General features: G+C 39.7%; 1 pseudogene; it reads left to right on the top strand.

Moving 5' to 3' along the window:
• The window catches only part of LOC118836070, an 82,029-nt pseudogene that overhangs the window by 13,974 nt on the left and 41,121 nt on the right, over nt 1-26,934 (top strand).

Below are 26,934 nucleotides of genomic sequence, written 5' to 3'. Positions count from 1 at the left end.
ACCTTCTCTTATAGAACGGATACCAACTTGCCTTTGTTTTACACATAGCTGTTACTTGGGACTGGCAGAAACAGAAGCATAGTATACTTTGTAGGTCACTGCAGAATTCTCTTGCCCTCTGTACTTATTAAGAAAGATCATCAGTCGTTTCTCATTCTTGCTGGTAACTTGCCTTTCTCTGTGGCAAACTGATGTAACAAATTGCCTTTCACTACACTACACTTCACTACACTTGGGAATTACTTGATTTATACCACAATTTCCCTGCTTTCTCCACATATAAAGGCACTGGGTACTGTTGATTGGCAATGAGCCCTAAGACAAGGCTGCCCTCACTTCTACTGAAAGCTTCTAGGCTTCTAATTAAAAAAACAGAACAAAACAACCTGTGCCTACTTTCAAGTATCAGAATCATCTTATTTACTTTTTAGAGGACATCCAGATATGTGAACATCTAGACATGATTTCATAAGCATCGATAACTCCTGGTGAGGAAACCATATATAAATGCAGAGAAGGCAACTGCTTTGTAGTTTACTGTCTTAGAAAGTTGCCTAGGACCTTGAGAGCTTAAGTGCCCTGCCCAAGGTCCCTCAGTCAGTTTGTGTTGAGGGCAGGACTTGAACTCCAGGTCTTCCTGGTTTGGAGGCCAGGCCATCCAGTTTTATGTGTCGCTTTTTCAAACTTGAGATACCACCTTGCAGTTCCCTAGGTCTGATACCTTCTAATCTCTTGTCTGGATTTAAAGTTCTGATATAGTTTGCCATTATATATATACCTCTGCAAACTTTTTATTTTTGAAAATACACTCCCTCTCTCACTTAAGGTAACCTCTTTGATGTCTTTCATATATTGAACAGTATGTGTATAAATGTGGATGATACTTAATCTACCTATCTCACTAGGTTTTTGTGAGGAAAGCAGTTTGTGTAATCAATATATTACTATAAGTAGGAATTAATGTTATTTTTAATTTCAGTGAGAAGATATCTCACAAAACGGAACTTTGACTTTTACCCTATCGATAATCTCATGATTCTCAGAAATATATTAATGATGACAAATGATTTGCTTACATAACAGTTTCCTTTCTCCTACCAAAGAGAATGGGGAACATTTGTCTTTTAATTTTTATCCCCAGATTGGGAAACTAGTCCTGAGACCAAGAACTCAGTTGTAAAGCAAGGTACTTCCATGAAAGAATCATCCCAGGAAAGGTTTGCAGGATGTGGATTATGGGACTCAAATTTGGGACAACACTGGGAATGTGATGGGAGATTCCAGAGGCAACAGAGGAGCCAAGAAAGAAATTTGGAGCAAGTAACAGTTATTCAAAAGAACATGCCTAATAAAATAAGAATCCATGAATGTAACATATTTGAGAGAGGTTTCCATCTTAAGTCAAGTATTGTTACAGAGAGAAACATTTCTCCAGGAAAGAGCCCCCATAAATATGATGCACTTGGAAATACTTTCAAACAGTATCCAGAAGCAAGTAAAAATAATAGAATCTTCTCAAGAAAGAAACTTTGTAAGCATAATGTTTGCAAGAAAGAATTTCATTATCCCTTAGCTATATGTAATAAAATAACTACTGGAGAGAAATCATATAAATATAATGAGTTTGGGGAAGGATTCAGACTAAGTAAATTCATAAATCAACATCAGGAAATTTTTACTGGAGAGAAACGCTATAAGTGCAATGAATGTGGGAAAGTTTTTAGTAAAAGTTCATCTCTTACTCTACATCAGAGAGTTCATACTGGAGAGAAACCTTATGCATGCAATGAATGTGGCAAAGCTTTCAGTGATGGCTCTTCTTTTACTAAACATCAGAGAATCCATACAGGAGAGAAACCCTATAAATGTAGTGACTGTGGAAAATCTTTCAGTGACAGTTCATCTCTTGCTCAACATCAGAGAATTCATACTGGAGAGAAACCCTATAAATGCCATGAATGTGGTGCAGCCTTCACACGGAGTTCATCTCTTTCTCAACATCAGAGAATTCATACTGGAGAGAAACCCTTTAAATGTAATCAATGTGGCAAAGCCTTCAGGCAGAATGCATTTCTGGTTTTACATCAAAGAATGCATACTGGTGAAAAACCCTATGAATGCAGTGAATGTGGCAAAACCTTTGGTGACAGCTCTTCTTATACTAAGCATCAGAGAATTCATACAGGAGAAAAGCCCTATAAATGTAGTGATTGTGGAAAATCCTTCAGTGACAGTTCATCCCTTACTCAACATCAGAGAATTCATACTGGAGAGAAACCCTATAAATGTAATGATTGTGGTGCAGCCTTCACACACAGTTCATCCCTTTCTCACCATCAGAGAATTCATACTGGAGAGAAACCCTTTAAATGTAATCAATGTGGGAAAGCCTTCAGGCAGAATGCATTTCTGGTTCTACATCAAAGAATGCATACTGGTGAGAAACCCTATGAGTGCAGTGAATGTGGCAAAGCTTTTAGTGATGGCTCTTCTCTTACTAAGCATCAGAGGATTCATACAGGGGAGAAGCCCTATAAATGCAGTGATTGTAGAAAATCTTTCAGTGACAGTTCATCTTTTACTCGACATCAGAGAATTCATACTGGAGAAAAACCTTACAAATGTAATGATTGTGGAAAATCTTTTAGTGACAGTTCTTCTCTTTCTCATCATCAGAGAATTCATACTGGAGAGAAACCCTTTAAGTGTAATGAATGTGGCAAAGCCTTCAGGCAGAATGCATTTCTAGTTCTACACCAGAGAATTCACACTGGTGAGAAACCCTATGAATGTAATGGATGTGGCAAAGCTTTTAGTAGCAGCTCATCCCTTACAAAGCATCAGAGAATTCATACAAGACAAAAGTCCTATAAATTTATTGATTGTGGAAAATCTTTCAGTGGTCATATATCCTCTCAACATCAGAAGAGTCATACTGGACAGAAGCCTTATAAATGTAATGAATGTGGAAAAAAGTTCACACACAGTTCATCTCTTTCTCGTCATCAGAGAATTCATAGTCAAAATAAACCTTAAGTGCAGTTAAAGCAGCAGTCTATGGTTCTACTCAAATCTATATTGGGGAAATGCCTCCAACACACACATAATGAATTTGTCAAAGTCTTTAGCATAAAGTAACATCTTACTAAGCATCAGAATTCATACTGTAAGGAAATCCTACTAATGTAGTGATGCTAGGAACATTTTCAGGCATTGTTATTAGATTATTAATACTGAACAAAAAATAGAAATGTAATGAAAGTGGGGGAGGCCTTCAGCATCTACTCATTCTATATCAGGAAAATCATAATGGAGAAAAACATAAATGGAATAAGCTTCAAAAAAGTTCAAATTTAGTTCCTTGTACATCAGCAATTTTACTAGAGGGTGATACTGGGTATAAATGATGTAAAGAAAGCTTCAAGCGAATTTGTCACTTAGCTTCGGAGAAGAAAAAATATTCCCTGTTTCTCTCCTCTTTGTTATTCATATAAATTCTGAGGTAGAGCTAGTTTTATAAGGCTCAGATAAGGCATCTGAAAGACTAAGTTCTCAGTAAAACTTGTATTGGAACCATTAAATTTAGAAATAATGTTAAAGTAAAGAAATAAAAAGTTCAGGTGAAATATTAAACACAATTTTATCTAAGGTAAGGCAAAACACCCCTGCACACACATTCTGCTTAATGTGCATAAGCTAGTTCTTCTGGGGCCCTCTCCATAAAATCTGCTTTCAGTGTGAGCTAGAGAAGGTATAATGGAAGGAGTCAAATACAGTTCTCTTAGTTTTAGAGTAGGATGTGGAAAATCATTCTGGGACTAGAGAAACTGACCTGTGCAAAGTTGATAATAGTTTTGATAGGGGGACCTGCTAAGACTTCAGTGTTCCTCTGCTCCAAAGTTACGTCATATTCTTCTTTGTCTGTATCTCTAATTTTCAAGAAAAGTCCTAGGAAGTGTTGGAGGTGGTGTGTGTGTGTGTGTGTGTGTGTGTGTGTGTGTGTGTGTATTTAGGGGAGGAATAGCATCATTGGGTGCCTGTTGCAGACTAATCCTGACAGAAAGGCTGGAAAACTCCAGTGAATAAATTAAACCTGAAAATGAACTTAGCAGAAACTAAGATAGTATTGGTGCTGCCAAGAAGTTATGCAGTATAACTGCAAAGCAACAAGACTACAAAAGATATTCCATAGTAAATAAAGTGAAGGGGGTGGGGAGTGTAAATGAGATAGAATGAGGGAAAAATAAGAATGAATATGTACCATAGGAAGAAAAAGAATCAAGTCACAAGCTCCACAAAAAGGGAGCAAGAAGAGATAAGTCACGGGATTGTATGTACAATGGGTGAACTAGAAACATCATTGAAGTTGGCAAAGAATAGAGAATTAGCAACTGTGATGACAAAAAAAAAAAACCAACAAAACACTGGGATTTTCAAGTGAATAAGATAGTATTGCAAATAATTCTGACCTTGAAAATGAATCAGGGTTTTCTACCCTATCAAAAACAGGCATTTGAGAAGGAATGCAATGTGAAGATTATGTTGAGGAAAATTCTCCATAGATGAGAAGAAAAGGATTAACAGAAAGAAGCCACAGAATTTATGAAAATCATAAAGTATGAAATAAAGAGGCATATGATTTTCAAATTCCTGAAGCTTAGAATTAAAGTTCTTCTTAAAATAGCAAAAAATAAAACAAGATTGACTTACTGTAGAATCCAAAAATCATCTGATTATACACTAGAACTAATGAAGAGTCTAACACGTGTAAGTACTGTGAGGTATGGGTTTGAATCTAGTAATCGGTTTCTTCAAACTTAAGCATAAAAATTGCCTTTAAGAATAGAAGCTAAGACCTCTGAATTGAGGCTTCCAATGGAAGGAAAAGAAGATTTTGATGTAGGAAGCTTTCAAATAAGCTCCAGAGAGTGGAATCTATAAGAACTTCACTTTTTTCTGGAGTCTGCTGTGCTGTTTATCTCCATAATCACAAACAATTGACAAAAGTTACTTTAAAACAATTCAAATATTGGCAGGACTGGAAAAAAAGATTTCCAATATTGATAGAATTTGTGCAATAGGCAAGGATTGTAAAAATGGTCATAGTCTGACTAGGTAATTTGTTACTAAAATATGTCCTCAGGAAAAAGAAAACTATACCTAGTTGTTTTTAGAAGTCTTATATGTAGCATAAAAAAAGTCTGGAAACAATCTTAGGACCCCAAATTGAAGAATGGCTGAACAAATTGATACAGCAATTCAGAGGAAACTGTCACACCATAAAGAATAACAACTATGATGAATACACAGATATATCAGAGAATCCAAAGTGAGAAAATGGCTTGCAGGATTGTAGATGTAAATATAAAAAAGAATGCAGAGTGAATTACTAAAAGTTGTTGTTTCTAATTGTTTTGTTCTTTTCATGGTGAAATTAATCACAAAATAAGAATGAGGGGGAAGGAGAAAAATTGACAGCATAGAGACTCACTTCCTTTAACTCCTTAGTCTACTGTAGAGGGGAGCAGCTTTGGAGGAGGGGCCTGATATATTTTTCAACACTAGGACCAACTACTGTCCAGTTGCCGCCATCAGGTGGGTAAACTCAAGAGCCCTAGAAATAGCAGCATGCTACAGACACTGGCCCTGCTTCTAGACCAGCCCCTACAACCATTGTCCAGTATAGCAGCACTTGTGGAAAAGGGGCCAGTGATCACCAACTACTGCCTACAGGGCAGGTAATACAACTTAGCTAAAGCAGCAAAGCAGCCTGATGGAGAAATGGGTGATAGCATGTGCCAGGTGAGTCAAATCACCACGACCACCACTTTGATTACCACCTTTACTCAGACTTCAGAGGAGATTACTTAGGATACTGAGCCCAAGAGCTCTGGGAATAGCAGTGCCATCCAAACCACCAGCCACGTTTCTAGCCCAGCCCTTGTAGCTATTATCCAGGATAGCAATCTTTGTGGAGATGCTACCTGGCCTCAGCTTTTGCAACTGTGACGACAGCTACTGAAGTCTCAGAAAAGCAAGTTCTCCCCACCAAAGCCCTTGGCACTGTCAAATGGTTTAATGTCAGACATGAATATGGTTTTGTCAGTAGGAATGACATTAAAGAAGATGCATTACCATCTTTTTTGGTTCTGTACTATACGTGGGATGTTTCCATCTGCCTTGCCACTAAAACCTCTGCCGCCAGCGGCTGTGGTGCCTAAATGGCCAGAGATGGCTGAATACTGCGGAGAATGAAAAGAAAAACACAGGCCAGGTAGAAGAGTAAAGAATAGCTCCATTTATTTAGCTGAGGGACAGCAGAACCAACAAATCCACATGCGAGGCATTTGCATAATGTATGACTCCCTCGTGCTTAGTTCCCCTTTGCATGACTTCCTCGTCCTTTTGTTCCCCTTTTGCCATAAACAATATTGTATTAATAACCCCCAGGTGGTGTTTAGCACATGTGTGCCGTGGGGGTATTGGAGAGAGTATGTGTATACCAAGGAGGCCTGAAGAGCCTTCATCCTGAGCAGCACATGCATGCCGAGAGAGGGATGGAGACCCCTTGTGATGAGTTCTCAGCCTAAGGGCAAGAACGGGCCTCTGGCCCGCATCTTATCCCAGAATGGACTTTCTCAGAGCTAGCCCTCTACATCTCCCCCCTATTAATTAAGATGGAGCTTAAGCTAATGATGAGTCAAATAATAACTTGTAGAAAACAGGGCCTTATGAGACACAATAATGTTAGGAAGGCAAACAAGGGAAGAAAGTGGCAACAAATGTTGCTTAATGGGTTGACTTGTTTTAGGAGTTGTAATAACTCATTGGTGATGCCTTCAGGATCAATTCCTGGGGCTTTGCTGTGTTTCAATTCTAAGTCACATATATCTTGTGTCACATTATGATTATGCCATAAATTTGTAGATACAAAGAAAGAGATATGAGAGACAAGCTTGTGCATAGTAATCCCCTTTTAAGTAAATATGGGAAGGATTGATCAACACATTGACAAATCAAAGGGGGCAGTCCCCTTTATGAATATAGGTACAGAAAGTCAAAAAGCAATTGTCTCTTTAAAATTGCCAGCTGTCTGGCAAGGAACATTGTCAGTGAAATCCTCTGGTCCTTAGCATATGCTCCAGCCATCTTCAGCACTGCATCCCAGCATCCTCTTCTTCTCTTCCTGTAGAAACCAGCTTTCTGTCCATTCTCCTACAAGAGTGATCTTAGCCCAATGCATAACATTCTCACATTGCTAAAGGAATATTTACAAAGTGAGCCCTAAGTGGCTCGCATGCATTTCTGCCATTGTTTATAAAGCTTTACTAAGTTGGTAATAACAAAGTTTCTAGTTACTGCAGAATTCCTAGATGTCACAGAGTTTCCTAGTCAAAAAGGTGGTGTAATAGAATCTCACATTGGTAACTGTAGGACATCTTAAGTTGAGTCTTAAGCAGGTTGTATAATTTTTTGCACATGTTCTAGTTCTAGATAAAAATATTATTAGATTGCCCGGTAGATTAACACAAAAGAGCTCATCAGACCTCCACCTGTTAACAGTACAGGATCACATTCCCTCTGAGTAGCTCATGGAATTTCTCTCAGATACTGATTTAATGCAGCACTAATCACAGAGTTTCAATAAGCAATAAATATATAAGGGATTTAAACATCTTTCCTTTTCAAATTTAAACTTGTCCTGGTGTAAAAGCCAATCAGAATCTTTTCTATCTATTGTATGTAAATCTTCAATTTCTCAGCAAGCCAAGTTTACATAACTCAAGTTCTTTTCCCGGGGCTGATGACCTTGCAAGAGCAGATAGCACTGGCAATTAACGTGGACTCCAGGAAGGGGTTAATACTGGTGCCCTTTGCCTGCTGCCCTCCATACAGGAGGACTGTTCTGAATGGGCAGAACCAACCTTCTTATCCTTTTTTCCTGCCTTCCTCCCCCTTTCTTTTGTTTTTCTAAGAGAATTTTAATGTCCTTGTTAACGTCTTTCTACAATGACCTGTAGCAAATTTTATTTGGGCAGTCTCAGTATGTTGGATTACGTAGACAGCATATTTGCTATAATGTTAAATGGCTCAGAAAAGTCCCTTAATGCAGTAATTTGCTTTACATTTGGTGGGGAGAAATAGCATGCTGGGTGGTGCTGAGTTGCATCAGTGAATACTGTCATAGCATGGACTATACGGTAGGACTTAACAATTGTGGGAAATATCCACTGGTAGTTCAATAGGACCTTGATACATCATTAGAAAAACTTGCCAGTCAAGGTCATTAGCTTCTATTCCCTGTCAGCAACGTGACTTTTTATACTTTTCTGAAGGAGTTGAGCAACCATTTTAGGGTAAGGAGAAATGCTTCTTGAGGCTGAAATGGCAAATAAATCCATTCTATGATATCATTTTGTTGGTGTAAAGCCCCAAAATGAATTTTTGGTGTAGGGAGGATAGTAACTTCTAGCAGGTGCTTGGGATCAATCCTATATGTTTGGCACTTTTGGAGAGCCTCCTTAACTTTTGTCAGTTGCTGTGGGCTTGTGGGGTCAATTGTCGAGGAGAACTGGGGTGTGGATCTCCCTTTAAAATCTTGAATAGTTCTCCCCACTCTTGGGTACTTATTTGTAGGTGAGGACAAACCCAATTAATATCTCCAAGCAGCTTTTGAAAATCATTGAGTGTATTAAGCTTTTGTCTACAAATGGAGATTTTTGTAGGTGTCACTGATGTGGGACTCAGTGTCTGCCCTAAATATAGCAAGTTGTATTTTGTCTGGGGCAATGACGAGTCCATAATTTTTTAATTGTGCCTCAGTTTCCTGTAAAATAAGGCTCAAAATCTCTGTGGATATGAGCACAGTATGTCATCCATGTAATGAATGAGATAAAGCTTTGGAATATTTCTCTCTTATAGGTTGTAAAACTTGTGCAACATATTGTTGACACATGGTGGGACTATTTTTTATCCCTTGTGGCAGGACTTTCCATTGGAATCTCTTGTGAGGTTCCTTGAGATTAACAGAAGGCAAGGAGAAAGAAACAATCTTTTAAATCTCTAATCCATAAAAGCCATTCCCTAGGTATCATGTTAGGTGTGGGGAGTCCTGGTTGAAGATTTCCCAATAGTTTCCATTCTATCATTAATTTTTCTCAAATTGGTAAACAATCTCCATTTTCCAGGCTTCTTTCTTATAGTGAAAATAGGAGAATTCCAAGGACTGTTGGAGCTTGCAATGTGCCCCACCTTTAACTGTTCATTAACAAGGGCCTGTAGTTTTTCTGATGTTAAAAGCCATTGTTTGACCCATACCAAGGGCCCATCCTTCCAGGTTATCTTAGGCGTCCTATTCTTAGAATTTATGACAGTGGCCCTTCCTAAAAATCCTGGGGTGGGGTGAGATTGTATAGTGACTTTCATATATCCCAAGGTCTCTTCCCCATAGATTTGTAGGTAGATGTGATAAAACATATGGTCTGAATTTTCCTTTGTTTCTTTACCTCCCAGCTTAACCATCCTGCACTTTGTTTTGGGATGGTGACCATCCCTACTCCTTCCAGTGACATATCACTTGTTACTAGTGGCCAGGCTTTTGGCCAAAGTCGTCTGTGATGATTGATTTGTCTGCTCCAGTATCTATCAATCCTTCAAATTCTGTGCCTTCTTTTTTTATTTTCAAAGTTGGTCTTTTTTCTGTAATATCTTATACTCAGAAAGCCTTTCTTCCCATGCTTCCAAATCTTTGTGAGCCCTGACCCTTCTGAAAATGATTCCCTGTGGTTTCATATTTATCAAAATCAATTGTGCTACTTTCTTCCCCTTTCCTATATGTATGGGATGTGGCAAGGTTGTGTATAATAAAGTTTTGATTTCTAACCGTCTGAGAGGGAACTAGGGAAAGGGCAGCCGCTATTCTTTGCCAGGTCCAGGGCTGGCCCCGAGGGCAGTTTCCCGAATTCAAAGAGCATTCTGAATGCCCAATGGTTCCCTTTCCCACACCTAAGGCACAGTGTGGTTGGTTGGGAGGCAGAACTTTTCTGTATCCCTTTATGTGATGCTCTACATTCCTTTTTCATGTGTCTGGGCTTTCTACAGTTTCCACAATGGTTTTTGGCTGCTGTTGATTAAAAGCAGCGGCTACTACCTCAGCATAGTATGCCAGTGTGCCCACTTTCTGGCATCTTTGAATCGTCTCAGAGATGGTCATATGAGGTCCCCCCCCCTAGCAAGGCTTTCTTACAATCTGCATTGCAATTTTCAACTGCCAACTTTTGTAACAATATATTGGCAACTTCAGCGTCCCCTACACTCCTTTGGATGGCTTGTGTGAGTCTATTAAGAAAATCTGAGAATGTTTCTGTTGCCCCCTTTCTTCTGTTATTTCTATGAGAATTTTAATGATTCTAAATTTTTACTCGAGTGAATTTTACTTTTGTGTTCACTCCTTAAAAAGTTTTTGAGAGTGAGAACTTTCAATTTGCCAGTCGAAGTGAGTGGACCCTTCTCCTTGTACTGGGAGACTCAAAGTGTCTCTTTTTGAGACCTATGCATTTTCCCAATTTGCCTTAGTGCCAAATAGTATACCAAATTCTGAACACATTTCACTTAAATTCAAGGGGAAAGTTTCCCTGTTTCTTTCTTATCTCTCTTCACCTTCCAAATTGGCCAGATTTGGAATGGAGGGGGAAAGAAAGAACATTTTTTCCAATTACTTCCCAAAAGTTTCCAAACCTTATTTCTTTCTAATTTTGTCCTGATATTTCTCCAACTTGCCTTTTCCATAACAAAAACTAAACAAGAAAACATTTCTCTCTAGAGATAATGGACATTACAGGGTGTCAGACTCCACACAGAAACACAGATACAGAACACCAGACACAGAGACAGGAAACACAGAGAGGATTTTTTGAATCCTATACACAGATTGCTTGGCCCTCAGGAATGTAACAGAGGCCAGGTGCCATGCTTTATTGGGGTTTCAAAGACCCTGCTTTTTAAGATGAACTGGGGCAAATCCCTGACCACAGGGGAAATGTGCCTGTCTTTGCTGTCTAAAAATTCTTGTAATTTAGGTAGTTGTTATTAAGAGACCTCTTTCCCTTACTAGTTTCGTTACAACTTTCATATAGTATTATCGGTCTCTCTCCCGATTGCATTTTGCCCCATCTCTGCAATCCCCGTGTAAACCTGGTGATTACCTTAGGATAGGAAAGTGAAAGTAAAGGAGAGGAAAGATTATTGCCCTCCCATCTCCTTAATCCCTGTACAAGCCTGGTGGGGAAAAAAAAGGAAAGTGAAAGTTTTTTAGTAGCCAAGAAAAGATTTATCGCCCTATATCTTAATCGATTGTGTATGTCAACCAGAGCACTCCTTTTTTTGTTTCCAGGGCATCTCTACCTCGGGAGACTCAACTCTTTCAGAGTCTCTGTCCTCCAAACCTCTCTGCTTCAGGTTTGTCTGCTTTGAATCCGTATTCACCTTGGGTCTGTCTGCTTTGGGTTTGTTTGCTTTGTCTGCTTTGGGTGTCCTTGCCTCAGGGTTCCTCGTTCAGGTGCCAGTTGCTGCCAGTGGCTGTGGTGCTGAAATGGTCAGAGATGGCTGAATGCCGCAGAGAGTGAAAAAAAAAAAAAACACGGGCCAGCCAGAAGAGTAAAGAACAGCTCCGTTTATTTAACTGAGGGACAGGGCTTATATACCTTTTAGGCAAGCAGAACCAACAAATCCATATGCGAGGTATTTGCATAATGCATGACTTCCTCGTGCTTAGTACCCTTTGCATGACTTCCTTGTGCTTTTGTTCCCCTTTTGCCATAAACAATATTGTGTTAATAGCCCACAGGTGGTGTTAGCGTGTGTGTGCCATGGGGGTATTGGAGAGAGTATGTGTATACCAAGGAGGCTTGAAGAGCCTTCATTCCGAAGAGCACGTGTATGCCTTGGGAGGGATGGAGAGCCCACGTGATGAGTCATCAGTCTAAGGGCAAGAACAGGCCTCTAGCCTGTATCTTATCCCAGAATGGACTTTCTCAGAGCTGGCCCTCTACAAACCTCTGATATATTGTCTCCCCCACTAAAATGTAAATTTCTGAGATCATAGATTCTTCCCACTTTACTGTTTGTATCCCCAGCACATAGCACAGCACTTACACAAAAGTGCCTAATAAGTGCTTTTTTAATCATTTGTTCTCCTTATTCAGACAGATACTTTGGTCATTTCATTGGACCATGTAGTCTTTTAAAAGCTGTATTCTTACAGCCCATAAAGTCCTTGGAAAATGTCTCCCCTTGCCATTCATTTTGCTACAATATCATTTATTCTCCCAGAATTTACTTAAACTTTCAAAATGTAGTCAAAAAAAGTTAAGCCACTTTTCTGAGATTTGAGGGTATTAATAGCATTTCTCAGTCCCTTGGAATAGTAAGTGTGAATATAAAAATCCCCAGTCTTTCTTGAAGGCTACTTTTCTTCACACTTTTCAAAAAGTGTGAAGAAACATGATTTTATTCCAGTGGAATGTAAACTCCTTGAGGGCAAAGACTCAGTTTTTCTCTTTCTATCGCCAGTATCTAATTCAGCATCTTGCACAGGATGCCTAATAAATATTTGTTAGATTTGTTCATTGAATGTTGTGATTCTTTGGATAAAGGCAAATTAAATCATTAAAGAGAATAAGAAGAGAGACTGCAAAGGTGGAAAATAGTTTCATCAGTATCACCAATAAAATGCCAATGTTGTTTGGTTGGTTGGTTGGTTGTTCTTCGTTCTTGAAGAGAACCAAAATGACATCACTATGTTCCAGTCAAGTTACAGTGTGTCTGACTGTGGCTGATAAGACCAATACAAGCTGGGAATGCTCTGTCACAGGTCAGGCACAAATAGTTCATGCAGACATTTGGAGTGGATACTCTGAATTTGCATATCTCCTGCTTCTCTTGAGCTACTTCAATTCTGGTTTGCTCATAGAGCACAGCACCTTCTCTGATGAAGGCATGCCACGCTGGGCAGTCCTGTGCCAGTGTCTCCCATGTCACACAATTCCGGAGTTTTTCAGAAAGCCCTTGAGAGTGTCCTTGTATTGCTTCTGACCACCATGTGAGTTATCTGGAAAATAGTCTTTTAGGCAAGCATATTTTTGGCATTCTAACAATGTGGGCATCCCATCAGTGTGCTCTCTGCAGTAGAGTTTGAGTGCTTGGCAGTTTACTTTGTAAGACATCTCAGTGTCTGGTATTTTATCCTCCCAGGTGATCTTCTGAATCTTCCTAAAGCAATTCAGATGGAAGTGATTCAGTTTCCTGGCATGGTGCTGGTGTACTGTCTAGGCTTCCCAGACATAGAACAATGAGGTCAGCACAATGGCTCTGTAAACCGGTTTAGTAGTCAGTGTCATACCTCTTCTTTCCTGCACTTATTTTGGAGCCTCCCAAACACTGAGTTAGTTTTTTCAGTGTGTGTGTCAACCTCATTATCAATGTGTACATCCCTGGAAAATATGCTGCCAAGATATGTGAACTTATCCACAGTATTCAAAACTTCTCCATTTGCTATAACCAATGGTTCCACATATGAATGGTGTAGTGCTGGCTGATGGACCACCTGTGTTTTCTTGGTGTTAGTTGTTAGGCCAAAATTAGCACAAGCAGCAGAGAAATGAGCCATACTTTGTTGCCATCTCAGCTTCAGAAACTGCATTGAGTGCACAATCATCTTTAAACAGAAAATCATGCACCAACACTCCCTCTACCTTAGTCTTGGCTTGTAGGCTTTTCAAGTTGAGGAACTTACCATCAGTGTGATAGCTGACCTTGATGCTCTGTTCATTCTTGTTGAAGGCATTTAACAGTATGGCTGAAAACTTGCTAAAAAGCATGGGATTAAACACACAGCTTCGTTTCAGTCTGTTGTTGACTGGGAAAGCATGAGAGCATCAACTGTTATCCAGAACCCAGACAAGCATGCCTTCATGAAACTGACATACAGTACTGATGAACTTCTCAGGGCAATCAAATTTGGACATAATTTTCCATAACCCTTTGCAACTGACAGTATCAAAGGCCTTGGTCAGATCTATAAATGTGTATAGATTTCTGTTCTGCTCCTCGCATTTCTCCTGGAGTTGTCAGTCAGCAAACACTATAATGAACATTCCTGGGCCCTTTTTGAAAACATACTGGCTCTCAGGTGGATGACCATCTCCTAGGTGAAGGATCAGCCTATTAAGGAGGACTCTGGCAAGAATCTTGCCAGCAGTGACTAAGAGAGAGACCTGTGCTGTGATTGTCACAGGCCAATCTATTTCCTTTACCTTTATAGAGGTTGACAGTGGAGTTGTCCTTGAACTCCTGGGGGATAACCTCTTTTCATATAATCTACAAAATTTTAGTTTTGTATGAGCAATGGACCCCATCCCCACACCTTGTAAATCTCAAATGGAATAGAATTGGTACCAGGTGCTTTGCCACATGAAAGGAGCCTAATGGCATTCAAAACCTCTTCTTCAGTTGGAACTTCAGCTAGAGAGGTATTGACTTCAACCTGAGGTAAACGGTCAATGGCTTCATTGATCGATGATGGTCTGTTGAGAACACTGGAAGTGTTCAGACCATCTCTCATGTCCTTATCACTAATCAATGTTGCTCCATCAGCACTTAGTAATTGAGGTACATCATAGGTCTTTGGCCCATAAGTAGCCTTTAGGGCATCATAAAAGTGCTTTGGATTATTAATATCAGCCTAAAACTGAATTTCATCTGCCTTCTTATTGAGTCAAGAATCCTGCATCCATCCCTCTAAGCTTTGCTTATATTTTACTTTTGATGGAATTAAATGCTGCCACCTTAGAGATGGATGAACTGTCCTGCTGGCAAACCCTATGGAGTTCTCAGTTTTCATTTAGCAGTTTCTGAATTTTCCCATCATTTTCATCAAACCAGTCTTGATGTTTGTGACTGTTCTGACCCCGATGAGCAAATGCAGTGTTGTATACCAAATCTCTGAAAGCTGCCCACTTCTTTTCTGCTCCACTCTTGCCAGCTGAGTCTTGGCTCAACTTTTCCTCCAAGTTAGCAACAAACTTCCCACTCAAAGAAGTGCTCTAATCTATTGACATTAATTCTTCTGGTAGTCATTTTGTTTGGGGGCTGCTGCTTTTGTTCAGTGTGAATATTTAGCTTAGAGAGGATAAGTCTATTATCAGTCCAGCACTCTGCACCACACGTTGCCTTCTTTACCCTCATATCCTATCTGTCTCTTCTCCTTACAATCACATAGTCTATTAAATGCTAATGTTTGCTGTGAGGGTGCATACAGGAAGTTTTATTGTATTTAGGTAAACAGAAGACAGTGTTGGTGATGAGGTCATGAGATGCATAAGTCTTCATTACTAAATGACCATTGCTGTTGCTGATTCTAACTGCATTCTTCCCAAGTACTCCCTGCCACGTCTGGTAGTCTGAGTTTACTCTAGTGTTAACGTCTCCCAAAATTACAAGCTTGTCCTCTTTTGGCACATTGGTGATAAGGGTCTCCAGGTCTTCATAAAATTTTTTTTAACCTTATTAGGGTTCGTCATGGTGGGGGCATAGGCACTGATGATGGTGGCATGGCATTTTCCTGCAAGTGGTAATTACATTGTCATGAGTCTATCATCCACTCTTTTTGGTAGGCATATAAGCTTGTTGACTAGGTTATTTTTGATTGCAAATGCTACACCTGCTTCATGGTGTTCCCATTCACTGTGGCCACTCTAGAAAAAATGTGTATACAGCTCCAAATTGAGTAAGCTGGCCTTCATTTGCCAGCTTTGTTTCACTCAGGGCTGCTATTTGGATGCAACACCTGCTGAGTTCCCTTGCAACAAGAGCTGTTGTTTATCTTTCAGGTCTACTGGATTTTGTGTTGTCTGTAAGTGTGCACACATTCTATGTACTGATGGTGAGTGGAATCATCTTTGCAGAAGTTTTTGTACATTTTTTTGTTTCGACCACAGGGTGGGATCCTTGTCTTGGTAATCAGGCCAGGTTAAATAAACAAACAATTTTTAGGGCACCTTTTCTAGCCCCTTCCTCACATCAGGAAGTGAGCAGTGTGGTTCTTAAAAGGCTTCTCAGACACTTGGGGCCGCTGAATCCGACTGCTGCTTCCCATAAGAAAATGACCCTATGGCCTGGGCTGCCTGTGTGCAGGGTTGTGACTACAGCATATGCACACCTGCTGCTTCATCATTTGCCTGTTGCTACAGGATGTTGAGATAGGTAAAAATGGTAAAATGGGATGGATGATGTCTTTTGATTCATCCATAAATTGGATTTATGTGAGGTAGAGTTACATGAAGTCCTTAGCCTCACTCTCTCTTCCAGAGTCATCACTGTCCAATGGCAGGTCAGAGTCAAGATGACTGGTGATGTTTTGAGATGCAGTGAATAACCCTGGCATCTTTGATGTCTAACCAAGCTCTAGGTACTCCACAGCACCTGCTTTAGCTGCCTTCATGGTCTTTGGAACTAATTGTTCTCATTCACCCATTCCACCAGGGGAAGTCTTTACATGCTTGGGGTAGGCACCCTCCTAACTCACCGATGCATTTGAGACCCCTCAGTTACCCTCAACTTGGTTTAGTTATCAAAATATATATTTTTGAAAAATTCCTTGGTGGCAGATAAAGATCCCTTGACTTAGAGTATCTAAATGAATATAGCATATTTCTGATACTCTAAATATCCTTAGGACTCCAGGATACTCATCTTTTCTTCCATATTATGCTTTGTTATCCATTATATCTTTTATTCCCATTCTCTTGTGGTCTTTATTATTTAAACATACAGGATAGGAAATTTGTCACATCCCCCACAGCACGACCAGTTATTTCTCATACAGTAGCATAAAAGGACTTTCGGCATCTTCCTAATATAAGTTTATTCTTTTTTTCCTTCTTCCTATTCTTTGTCAAAGTACGTATTGTTCCAAATCAGAGACAGAGAAACATCTTCATTAAGGGCATGCATTCTCTATATCATTACATCATACCATTTGTAGTTGAACTAAGCGCATTTCTTTAAAAAGATGGACTACTTCCCAAACCCACAAATTGAGAGGTTTTTGGACACTCAGTATATTGTTACATCTTATTATTGTGGCCTCACATGTCTCTTTAAAGTTCAAGGTAGTTTATTAAGCAAACAAAATTTAAAACAAGTTATCACCTACCACTGTATCTCAGGGAGTTAACTTCATCAGTGAGAAGTCATGTGGTTTTATTTCATGGATTGTGCTTTTTTAATAATACAGGACAATGTTATGTGCCCTTGATAAGCTACCAGATTTTTCAGTTAATATTCTAATATTCAGTTTGTGTGGTAATTTGTTCAATACACGTTTCTCATATTTCAGTGCATGAATGTCAAACTCTCAATAGTGGATATAATCCAGTGATTATGTATTAGAATTTTTGTCTTAAATTCTTCTGAACATCAGTTCTATCATGGTTGCCATGAGTGGGTTCTAGAAGAAGGGAGTTACAGGAAAGAAGAGGGAGAAAAGGAAACCCAATTCAGCACAACAGGAGAACATTGTTTGAATTGGCCGGAGCAGTTGTGGGTCAGATTTCTAGGGGACAAATCATCAGATTAATTATGATCCACATTGTAAGCAACCTTTTCAGAAATAATTTTATTCTAAATCCCACTTTTGGCAAGCCAACCAATAGTTGACTTATCCATTAAAATGGCAGTTTCTCTTAAATTTACAAATTTGATACAACTTCTAAATATGATTTTAAAATCTCAAATCACTAATTTTCTAAATATGTTTTAGTGGATCAAAGATTTTGGATAAGCATAGTGGCATTTATAATTCCCACTTAATTCTCAGCTAACATTTTTCTCTCACAGAAATTGCTTTGGACATTTTGTCAAATAAAATTTGTGTAACTAAAGGTTTATAAACAGTCAAAGGATGACCAATATCTGGATACCTAGGAGCCCTGAATATTTGCTATTGCTTCTATATTCAATATGGGTACTAATGAAGGAAACAGACTTAAATAAGAGAGAACTAAGAAAATGCCCACAATAGTGATTACTACAATCAACTGAAAGCACCCTAGCACAAGGATTTTCCTGGGAGGTTGTATCTTCAAAGCTGAAAATGGTATCTCTTCCAAGCTTGGTGCATCTGCCTTCTGAAGTGGGATCCTATGTTTGGAAGGCTTTCTACAGTGCCAAGATCCTCAATTTTCCTATCCTCTTGTTTTGATGGAGCATTAAGACCACATACATTCTATTGTCAAAATTATAGCATATTTATTTTTTTCATTTATAGCATTCAAATATTTTAAAGACACATTACATTAAGTTTTACATTCTTGTAAGAACAAAAAACTTTTTCCATATCCTACATTTTTTTTTGAGGGGGAAGGCAGGGCAATTGGGGTTAACTGACTTGCCCAAGGTCACACAGCTAGTAAGTGTATCAAGTGTCTGAGGTCAGATTTGAACTCAGGTCCTCCTGATTTCAGGGCTGGTTCTCTATTCACTGCGCCACCTAGCTGCCCCCATATCCTACATTTCCACACATATTTGAAACATCATACTAGATACATCCTAAGGACATGAAATAAAATGAAATTCTTTGCAGCAGCACAATGTGCCTTGTTCACATTAGGGAAAGGTTAACTCTGTAAAACATAAAAATCATTGCTTTAGCAAAATGAGCAAGAGAAACTGATTAACTTGCTTCCCAAAATCCTATGTATGTAGCAAAATAATCAAAGATGGTTGCTTTCTATGTTAAGAATCTTAACACAATTGAAAACACTGCACAGTTCTAGTTTCTGAAAAAGAAACATTCCTTATTTCGGGAAAACACAATATAGAAACAAATGCATATCTAGCACCTAAAAGCACCCATTTTTTAAAAATAATTTCTACCTTTGTGATAATCGAGTGTCAACAAATATTGCAGGTCTTGATAAAAATGGAGCACAGTTTTTGAAGGCTGCCTCCTACCAGTCCTGTGAAAAAGAACTAGACAGCTCACATACTTCATCAGCCTCTTATCCTCTATGGCCTGGCTCACACTGCAAGGATCAAGCCTTTGAGTAGTGGTTGGTAGCTAAGGAAAATTCATTTTCATGCTGTGTTGTGGTGATTAATATCAATTGGTCATATTCTCTTCTCTGTCAAAAGGCCGTCTCTTAACACAAGCTTTAAGAGAAGCTCCTCCCCTGACCCATTCTAGCTAAGGAATATTATCACATTGTTTTCTCAAGGCATCTACTCCTTAACTAGGTTGGGCTAGGCCCCATTAAATTGGGAATCTGGGTTCTCTTTACTCTCTAAACTGGACCCAGTTTGCATTAGATCCCTCCCTGGTGAGAATAAGCTTGTGTCCTTGTTCCCTTTATTAGAGTTTGGGGTGGTCTGGCTCATAAAGGAGAAATAAAGCCAGAGAGAAACTGATAGGGGTACCCAGATTGCTAGAGGTGACTCAAAACTTATGACCAAGCCCCATTTCTCAACTTACTCCCCCATCCCATCACCCCCACATCTTGACGAAGTGTTCAAGAGGGTCTAAGAGCTCTTAGTCCATCTCTTCATTAAGTTTCCACCAGCCCAAATGAGTTACCATTAGCTTGTCAGCAGAGTTCCCAGTGATTTGCTGCCAAGAAGACAGATCTGGATTTATACTGGTATGGGACTTCCCTTGGCATCCTTGGTTAATAAGAGAAACTGATGGGGTGATGGCATCTGGACCCCTAAAGGAAAAGACCGTGTCTTTGAAAGTTCAGTCCCTGAACTTTCCCACGTATTTCAGCAGCCCGAGGCATGTGGCCCAGCTCATCCCATCTAGATACTCAATAATCCTTTAAACGGCCCTTTCTTTGTGGTTCTCCAACCCACCCTAGACCACTTAACTCTTAACTGTCATGCCCTGGTCCACCTCAGGATATTTACTACTCCTTAATCCCATCAAGATCTTTTCACTGACCTTTTGTATATAAGCATCAGTCTCACCTCATTAAGTTTTGGATTTCCTAAGAATCTTGCCTGCTCTTGTTGGTATTATAGTAAATTTTGCTACTTTGACTGAAAGAAGGCTTGAATGCTCTAATTCTTTCCAGGTAGACTCACCCTGTATCCTTACATTTTGGGGTTCCCTGCACCCCAAACCGCATCATATTTTGGTGGCCTGAATGGGTTCTGCCTGACCCTCTCAAGCCCTTCTTCATTCAAGACCAGAAGGTATATGTAAGCCTCTTCTCTCTCTATCCCTTTCTCAGCCTACATTGGGGGTGTTCTCTTAGCACCTAGGAAGGCTTGGAGGTGCTTTTCCAGCCTAACATACTCAGGCTTCATTTGGGTCAGATGGTTAATGAGGCTATTAGTATACAGGATGACTGCTAACACAGGATTCACTATTGATCTGGTCAGACAGGAAAGACAGCTTCAGAGGGGTTAATAATCTTACTTTAGTCTAGTCTCACAAGGATTGCTGATAATGGAAGCACCACTCCTACAGTATTCCCTAATCACCCTTCTCACAGGGGTCTGCAAGAAGCCAGGGAAAATACCCCTACGTCTGTTGGAGTCAGTTGAGACAGACACAGCTTGTGCATTCACCTAAGTACCCTAAAGCCTCAATGGGGGCCAGCTGAGGCGAACACAGATTCCACCCAAGCATTGATGGGGGTCAGTCAAGGCACACACAGCATTCCAGCTTGTGCATTGAACCCTAAGGGTTCCCCAACTCACTGACCAGTGCCCACCTGCTTTTTAGGGCAACAGACAGAGAAGGCATATCGCCACCCATAGCCTCACAAATTTACATCACCTCATCCCTGTATCTCACTGTGCAGTTGCAGTGAATGTTTACAATTTAAGCACAAATGTTTATATTATTTATCATTATATAATGCTGCACAAACATGGTGAAGATGCTTTGAACCATAATTGTGAGAACTCGTATCTACTACCTGGGAACAAGAGATTGTTATGGCTGTGGATCCTGGGAAACTGAACTCTAAGAAATAAAAATCCACTTTATACACACTAAAATCCACCTTACACTAAAATTCACCTTACAGGCCATCTCAGATCTGGGCACACCTTCTGTCACATAGGGGACTCTATATCTGAAAATGAATGCCCAATTCTCTCGAGTCTCTAGGACCCTAGGACATGGGAAAACTGCAGGTGCTTTTTGGTTTCCTGAGGCTTACTCCCTCTACACCCTGGGGTCCTTCTTCATGAGGCACTCCCAGTCCCCATGCCCATACCTGTTGGATCTCCTTTTTCTGCCTCATAACCATCGGATCCTCAGCCTTGTAGCTGGACTCAGCGGGGCTTCCCTGAGATTTGCCCTTAAGTTAGAACTGGAAAAAGCTTGGTCTGCAAGACCTTGAAAAGGAAAGCTTTGTGCCTGGCCTCAATACAATCTGGAGGACCAAGAAAAATTATCTGATTTATGCAGGGATTTCTGACAAGCCACTCTGAGCTTTTGGATTTTCTCCATAATTATCTTTATCACTCTTATCTGTTCATCTGTTCTGTTTCTTCTTCCTTTTTTTTTTTTTTTTGGTCCTGACCAGGCTAAGGCTACAGTGAAAAGTTAGAACAGCTAAAAACATCTTAGCAGATTTTAGATGCTTTGAGATTGATCATAAGGAGTTTTGAAACACCTCCTTATAATCCTGGTTACTCCCTTTCCCTCACTGCTTTCCCTTGAGTCAAGAGGGTATCTCACTTTGGGGATTGCAAACAGCTCCTTGTTTTCCTGTTAACCCCTCTCATTCCAGATCAGACTAAGAGAAGAGAGTGCTGGAGAATGGTGGGGAATTTATGTCACCCCTATCCTACCTGCAAATTCATGGTCTCTCACCTGATGAAAAGGAGGGGGAGACGCAGCAACTTACAGCTGGGCCCCACTGGCAATGGTCTTGGGCCCTGGGGCAACCCAGAAAGCCTGGAAGTATCACTCAGGCTCAACACATCCTGCTCACCACCACCACCACCACCACCACCCCCAACAACTTTGGGCAGAGAGGAAAGTGAGATGGGTCAAGGCTTCCTCACTTGGTAAGCCCACTCTTTTAAAGTTGGTAGTTTTAACATGTCAATGATGAGATGCTGATTCTCTGTGTAAAGTAATTTGGAAATGCATTCAACAAAATTGAAGTCACCTGATTGGTAATGGGTTTATTTCAAGTTTCAAATTGGTAAATTTTTGTATCAGTTATGTCAAGCAACTTTTCACAATGTGGATGTTATTAGAGTATGAAATGAGAAAAACTAAAAAGACAGTGGAAAATTTATTTCCCTGATAACCCCATCTCAAGATGTTTTGTAACAGCCATTTAGAAAACTGGGTATTTTCACCTTGGCCTATAGTTAAGAGGAACTTGCAGCTAAAACAATTTGGCTTTCACTTATGAAAATTGTAAGATTGTGAACTAAGATAGCTGGGTTATTTTTAATGCTGAAATGTGTGGGAAAGTTCAGTGACTGAGCTGCTTTTAAAAATACAGTCTTCTCCTTTTAGGGGTCCAGGTCCCATCACCCCCCATCGAAACCACAAAAGGGGAGCTAGCTGAGGCCGTTTTAACTTTCCTGGCATAGTTTTCCCCCAAAGGGTCTTCACTTACCTATTCTGCTGCTTGAGTCCCCCAATGACTGTGGGTGACAAAAGGTATGTAGGCTCAGGTTGGAGTACCTGAGTGGCTCAGTGGATAGAGCACAGGCCTGGAGTCAGAAGATGGGAGGGATCTGAATTCAAATCTCACTAGCTGTGTGACTCTGGGCAAGACATTTAACCTTTCTTGGTCTCAGTTCCTTTTCTGTACAATGGGGACACTGTGGAGAAGAAAATGGCAAACCACTCCAGTATCTTTACCAAGAAAACTCCACACCCCAGACAACCCCACACCACAGTCATGAAGAGCTAGGCATGACTCAACAACCAAAACAAGAAGAAGAATGCTTGGTTTATCCCCAAAGACTTGGAGAGTGGTTTATTGAGGTCCGTGGTAAAGTGTGGTCCTCGGTCACAGTCAACGGTACATGGCAGGCCAAACCTTGGTATTATGTCTTGATCAGACATTGTGCTACTGTGTTTACTGTAGTGTGTGTCACTGCTTCCAGCTTTGGCCCATTCTAAAATGTATCTCTGGCCCATAGATTTGGGCAATTCAATAAAGTCTATGTGCAGGTATGCTCATGGTTAGGGTGCCCATTTTTTTACCCCCTTTGTCATCTTTTTCTACTTCGAGGAGTTGAACTATTTACAAAAAAGGCAGCTAGAGATCACATGATTGGATTCTATATAAACACTGTGGGCAAACCACAACTGAAGAATTTGTAGTACAAGGGCTTCAGTTCCTGTATGATCCTGGGCATGGAGTTGTTGGCATATTGGAGTAACGGGAGCCTCATCTGGCATGACCCACAGGCTCTCTGAGAGAAGGGCTTCAGACCCCAAGTTCAGCACCTGTAACTAAAGAATAGTCAGTGGGTGGGCTAGTTGAGAGCATGAGCAGTGTCTCTGGTTCTGGAGGGCCCCAGTGGGCAGCCCATTTCACTGTGTCCTCTGCAAACCCATTGCCATACTGCCAAAGTGAGCATCCTCTGGTATGGTCCAGGCAATGCATCAGAGAGATGACAGACCTCAGGAAGCAAAAGAGGAGTTGGTCGATAGGTGAGACATGAGCTATTGCTTTACTGCTTGCAGTGATAAAGCCATACTGCTTCTGAAAGGCACCAATAGTGTGAAAGAGCCCAAAAGCATATTTGGACTCATGTTCATTTGGAGTCCCTCAGCCAGCTGGCCTGCCTGAATCAGTGCCATTCAGTTCCTCATGCCCTAAGTCTGTTGGACAGTGCATCTGCCCATTCAGTAGCTGCTCAGTTCTTCTAGTCACTTCTCTAGTCACTCATCCCCAATTTCAATAAAAGGAGGAGCCATTTGTGAACTACATGAGATCAGGCTCCTCCAAGGGAACGTCTGTGATGTCATGGCATGGGCACTCTCTGTGGCCTCAATTACCTCAAAGCAGTCATGTAGTTCCTCACCATCTTTCACAGGTTCAGGAAGGAGAGTGCCTAGATTGGAGAACTTACAGCATTAAGTGGAGCCATTGCAACAGACAAAAGGCAGTCCACATAGACAAAAAGCAGCCACCTGCTGATGGGAGAAGGCCTGAGTCTTAGCCTGGAGTAAAATGGCTGTGACACTGTGTAGAAGACAAGAATAAGGGGTCTGAGACTTCTGAGATTAAACTGTTCAGCCATAGCCTAAGGGTAGTTCTGGATTTTTCATCAACCCTCTGTAATAAAGACAAATAGAATATAGAGTACACAAAGAGGCTGTGTTTGGATTCACCCACAATACTCATTTCACTTTGCTTGGTTTTGCTAATTTGAGGAATCAAATTTAATATTGTTCACAACATAACATGCAACAATGGAGCAACGAAAACATAAGCAAAGTGGCCAACAGCCTCCTTGCATCTATACACACACACACACATACATGTGTAACCTCCATTTCTCTTCTAAGAAGAAACACTCAACTTTTTAAGTGACACTAATTTAACCAATGAAGAAAACAGCTGTTATCAAAATATACAATTTCCATTACAGACTAGGAGGCTAATTTTTTTTTATTAAAAAAAGTTGTAAACAAAAAGAAAACCCCTTTTGCTTTTAATGATGACAGATATTAGCTTGTCAAAGCATGAAGCATCAAATAAAGTCTTAGTTGTCTTAGAAGATTCATGTGTGATTGTCTTCATTTGTAAAGTTCTTGATAAATTCATAAATCAAGAGTCTCAGAATCAAGAGTCAAACTCTCAGGTAGGATTTATGCTTCACTGCGTACCTGTCCAATGTTTCCCCAAAATGTAAAAACACTGGTCTGTTCAAATTACACTTGTAATGGCTTTTTTTTTTTTTGGTAATGGCTTAATTCTAATACCACTTAATTCTACATATCACTTTTCTACATTTGGATCTAGGTGTAATTCATCATACTTTAGATGAAAGATTTTAATTTTAGTGAATAGTTCAACTGGTGGTCCATCAGGTAATAGGCCTGGCCAACCTTTCCAATTCTTTGGCACCATAAAAAGCTGCCATAAACATATTTGTACGTGTGGGTCCTTTCCCTTTTTTTATGTTCTCCTTGGGATACAGACCTAGCAGTGGTATTGCTGGCTCAAAGGATATGCACAGTTTTATAGCCCTTTGGGCATGGTTCCAAATTGCTCTCCAGAGTGGTTAGATCAGTTCGCAACTCCACCAACAATGCATTAGTGTTCCAGTTTTCCCACATCTTCTCCAACATTTATCATTTTCCTTTTTTTTTTTTTGTCATATTAGCCAATCTGACAGGTGTGAGATAGTAGCAATATCTGAGAAAATTCTTTAAGAGCTCTGATTTTCTGGCAGAACTCATAATATTCTGCTAAAGGCAGCTTTAGGAGTTCTGTTTAAGAGGACTTGATGAAAGTGAGGCAAGCCATGAGAGTACCAGGTCTTGGGGAGCAGGTTTTCAGGCAGCTATATCTAAGTGCAGGAAAACAGGTAAAAAAGAGTAGAAGGCACTCCCAAACATAAAGCAGCTTTTATATCTCAACTTTCATTTCTGCATGTTTTTTTGGTCTGTGTTTCATGTCAGTGGGAATCATTATGATTATGATCTTCATTTGCTGGCTGAGGGGAACTGAAAAAGCAGGGTGAGGCTCCCTCAAGCTACCTCTCCTCATTGTCAGGAGACAGACAGGGAAGGGAGAGCTTTTCCCATTATATAAGAATTCGTCAGATTTGGAGGTGGAATCAGAGAAGGGGTTTTTCTCTGAGGAAAATACCACATTTTTCTTTAGGCGGTACTTTTAGCTGAGGTTTTTAAGCTGATAAACATCTCAGACCATAACAAGGCTGCAGTCACCAACTGTAGATTTTTAGGATTAAGCCCAGCACCTTAAGTGAGGCTAACTAGTGAGCCACTTAAAGCTATTTGGATTATGTTTAAAATAAATCTAGGGATTTGTCTGCCCACCTAATGTATCTGACATCAGGGCAATGTGTTTAAAATGCAAAAATAAGTTTTTTGTCTTTTAGTACACGTTGATCAAGGTTTTTCTATGACACCCTTAAATGTAATCAGTTTAGGATTTTAGCAATTAAGGTGTATTATTACCATAGTAAAAGCTGTTTTTATAAGTAATGTTGGTGAAAGGTGTGAGAGAAATACAACTCTCTTGATTTCTAAGTCATTAAGTTGTAACTCTCTCCAGATTTTGCAAAGTAAAGAGTATCAGGAAAGGAAGGTTAGTATGACTTATAATTTGGAAAACTTGAAAAATTTTGTAACTTGATTAGAAAGCTAATAGACACTCTTATAGGGAATAAGGGAAATTTGATGGGCAAGGTATTTCCTAAGTGTGATAATTAAAATTTCTTATATACTGTCACTTTTAAAATCTTTGGCAGTGGATTAGTTGGAAATATTAATTCCCATAATATGAAATGCTTGGAACAAATAGCCCTTGTTTACATATTATATTGTATTTTATTACTTATTTATATTTATGTTACATTTTACAATAGAATGCTTGAGGTTCTCTATGATGTTATTAGGAAAATAGATCCAGGTGTGATAGAATTTATTCTGGTATCATTTTAAGTAAAATTTATTATTATTATGGATCAGGAAACTTGTTAGCTATGTGAGTTTAAGCCAAGTTACCTCAGTTATGTGACTTGTAATGTGTTAAAGAAAGTGCTTAATATTAATGTGATAATTCATTGTTTTAGAAATAGTTAGAAAAGTTTGCTCTTTAATTCTTTTGGGTTATATATTTAATTGTTTAAAGACTGGTGTAAATGTTATATATTTTTAAAAAAACAACCTTTTTAGAAATAGAGGAGATGACT

This window comes from Trichosurus vulpecula, chromosome 2 (assembly GCF_011100635.1).
Source record: "Trichosurus vulpecula isolate mTriVul1 chromosome 2, mTriVul1.pri, whole genome shotgun sequence".
Taxonomy (NCBI): domain Eukaryota; kingdom Metazoa; phylum Chordata; class Mammalia; order Diprotodontia; family Phalangeridae; genus Trichosurus; species Trichosurus vulpecula.
This window is presented reverse-complemented; position numbering and strand designations above follow the sequence as displayed.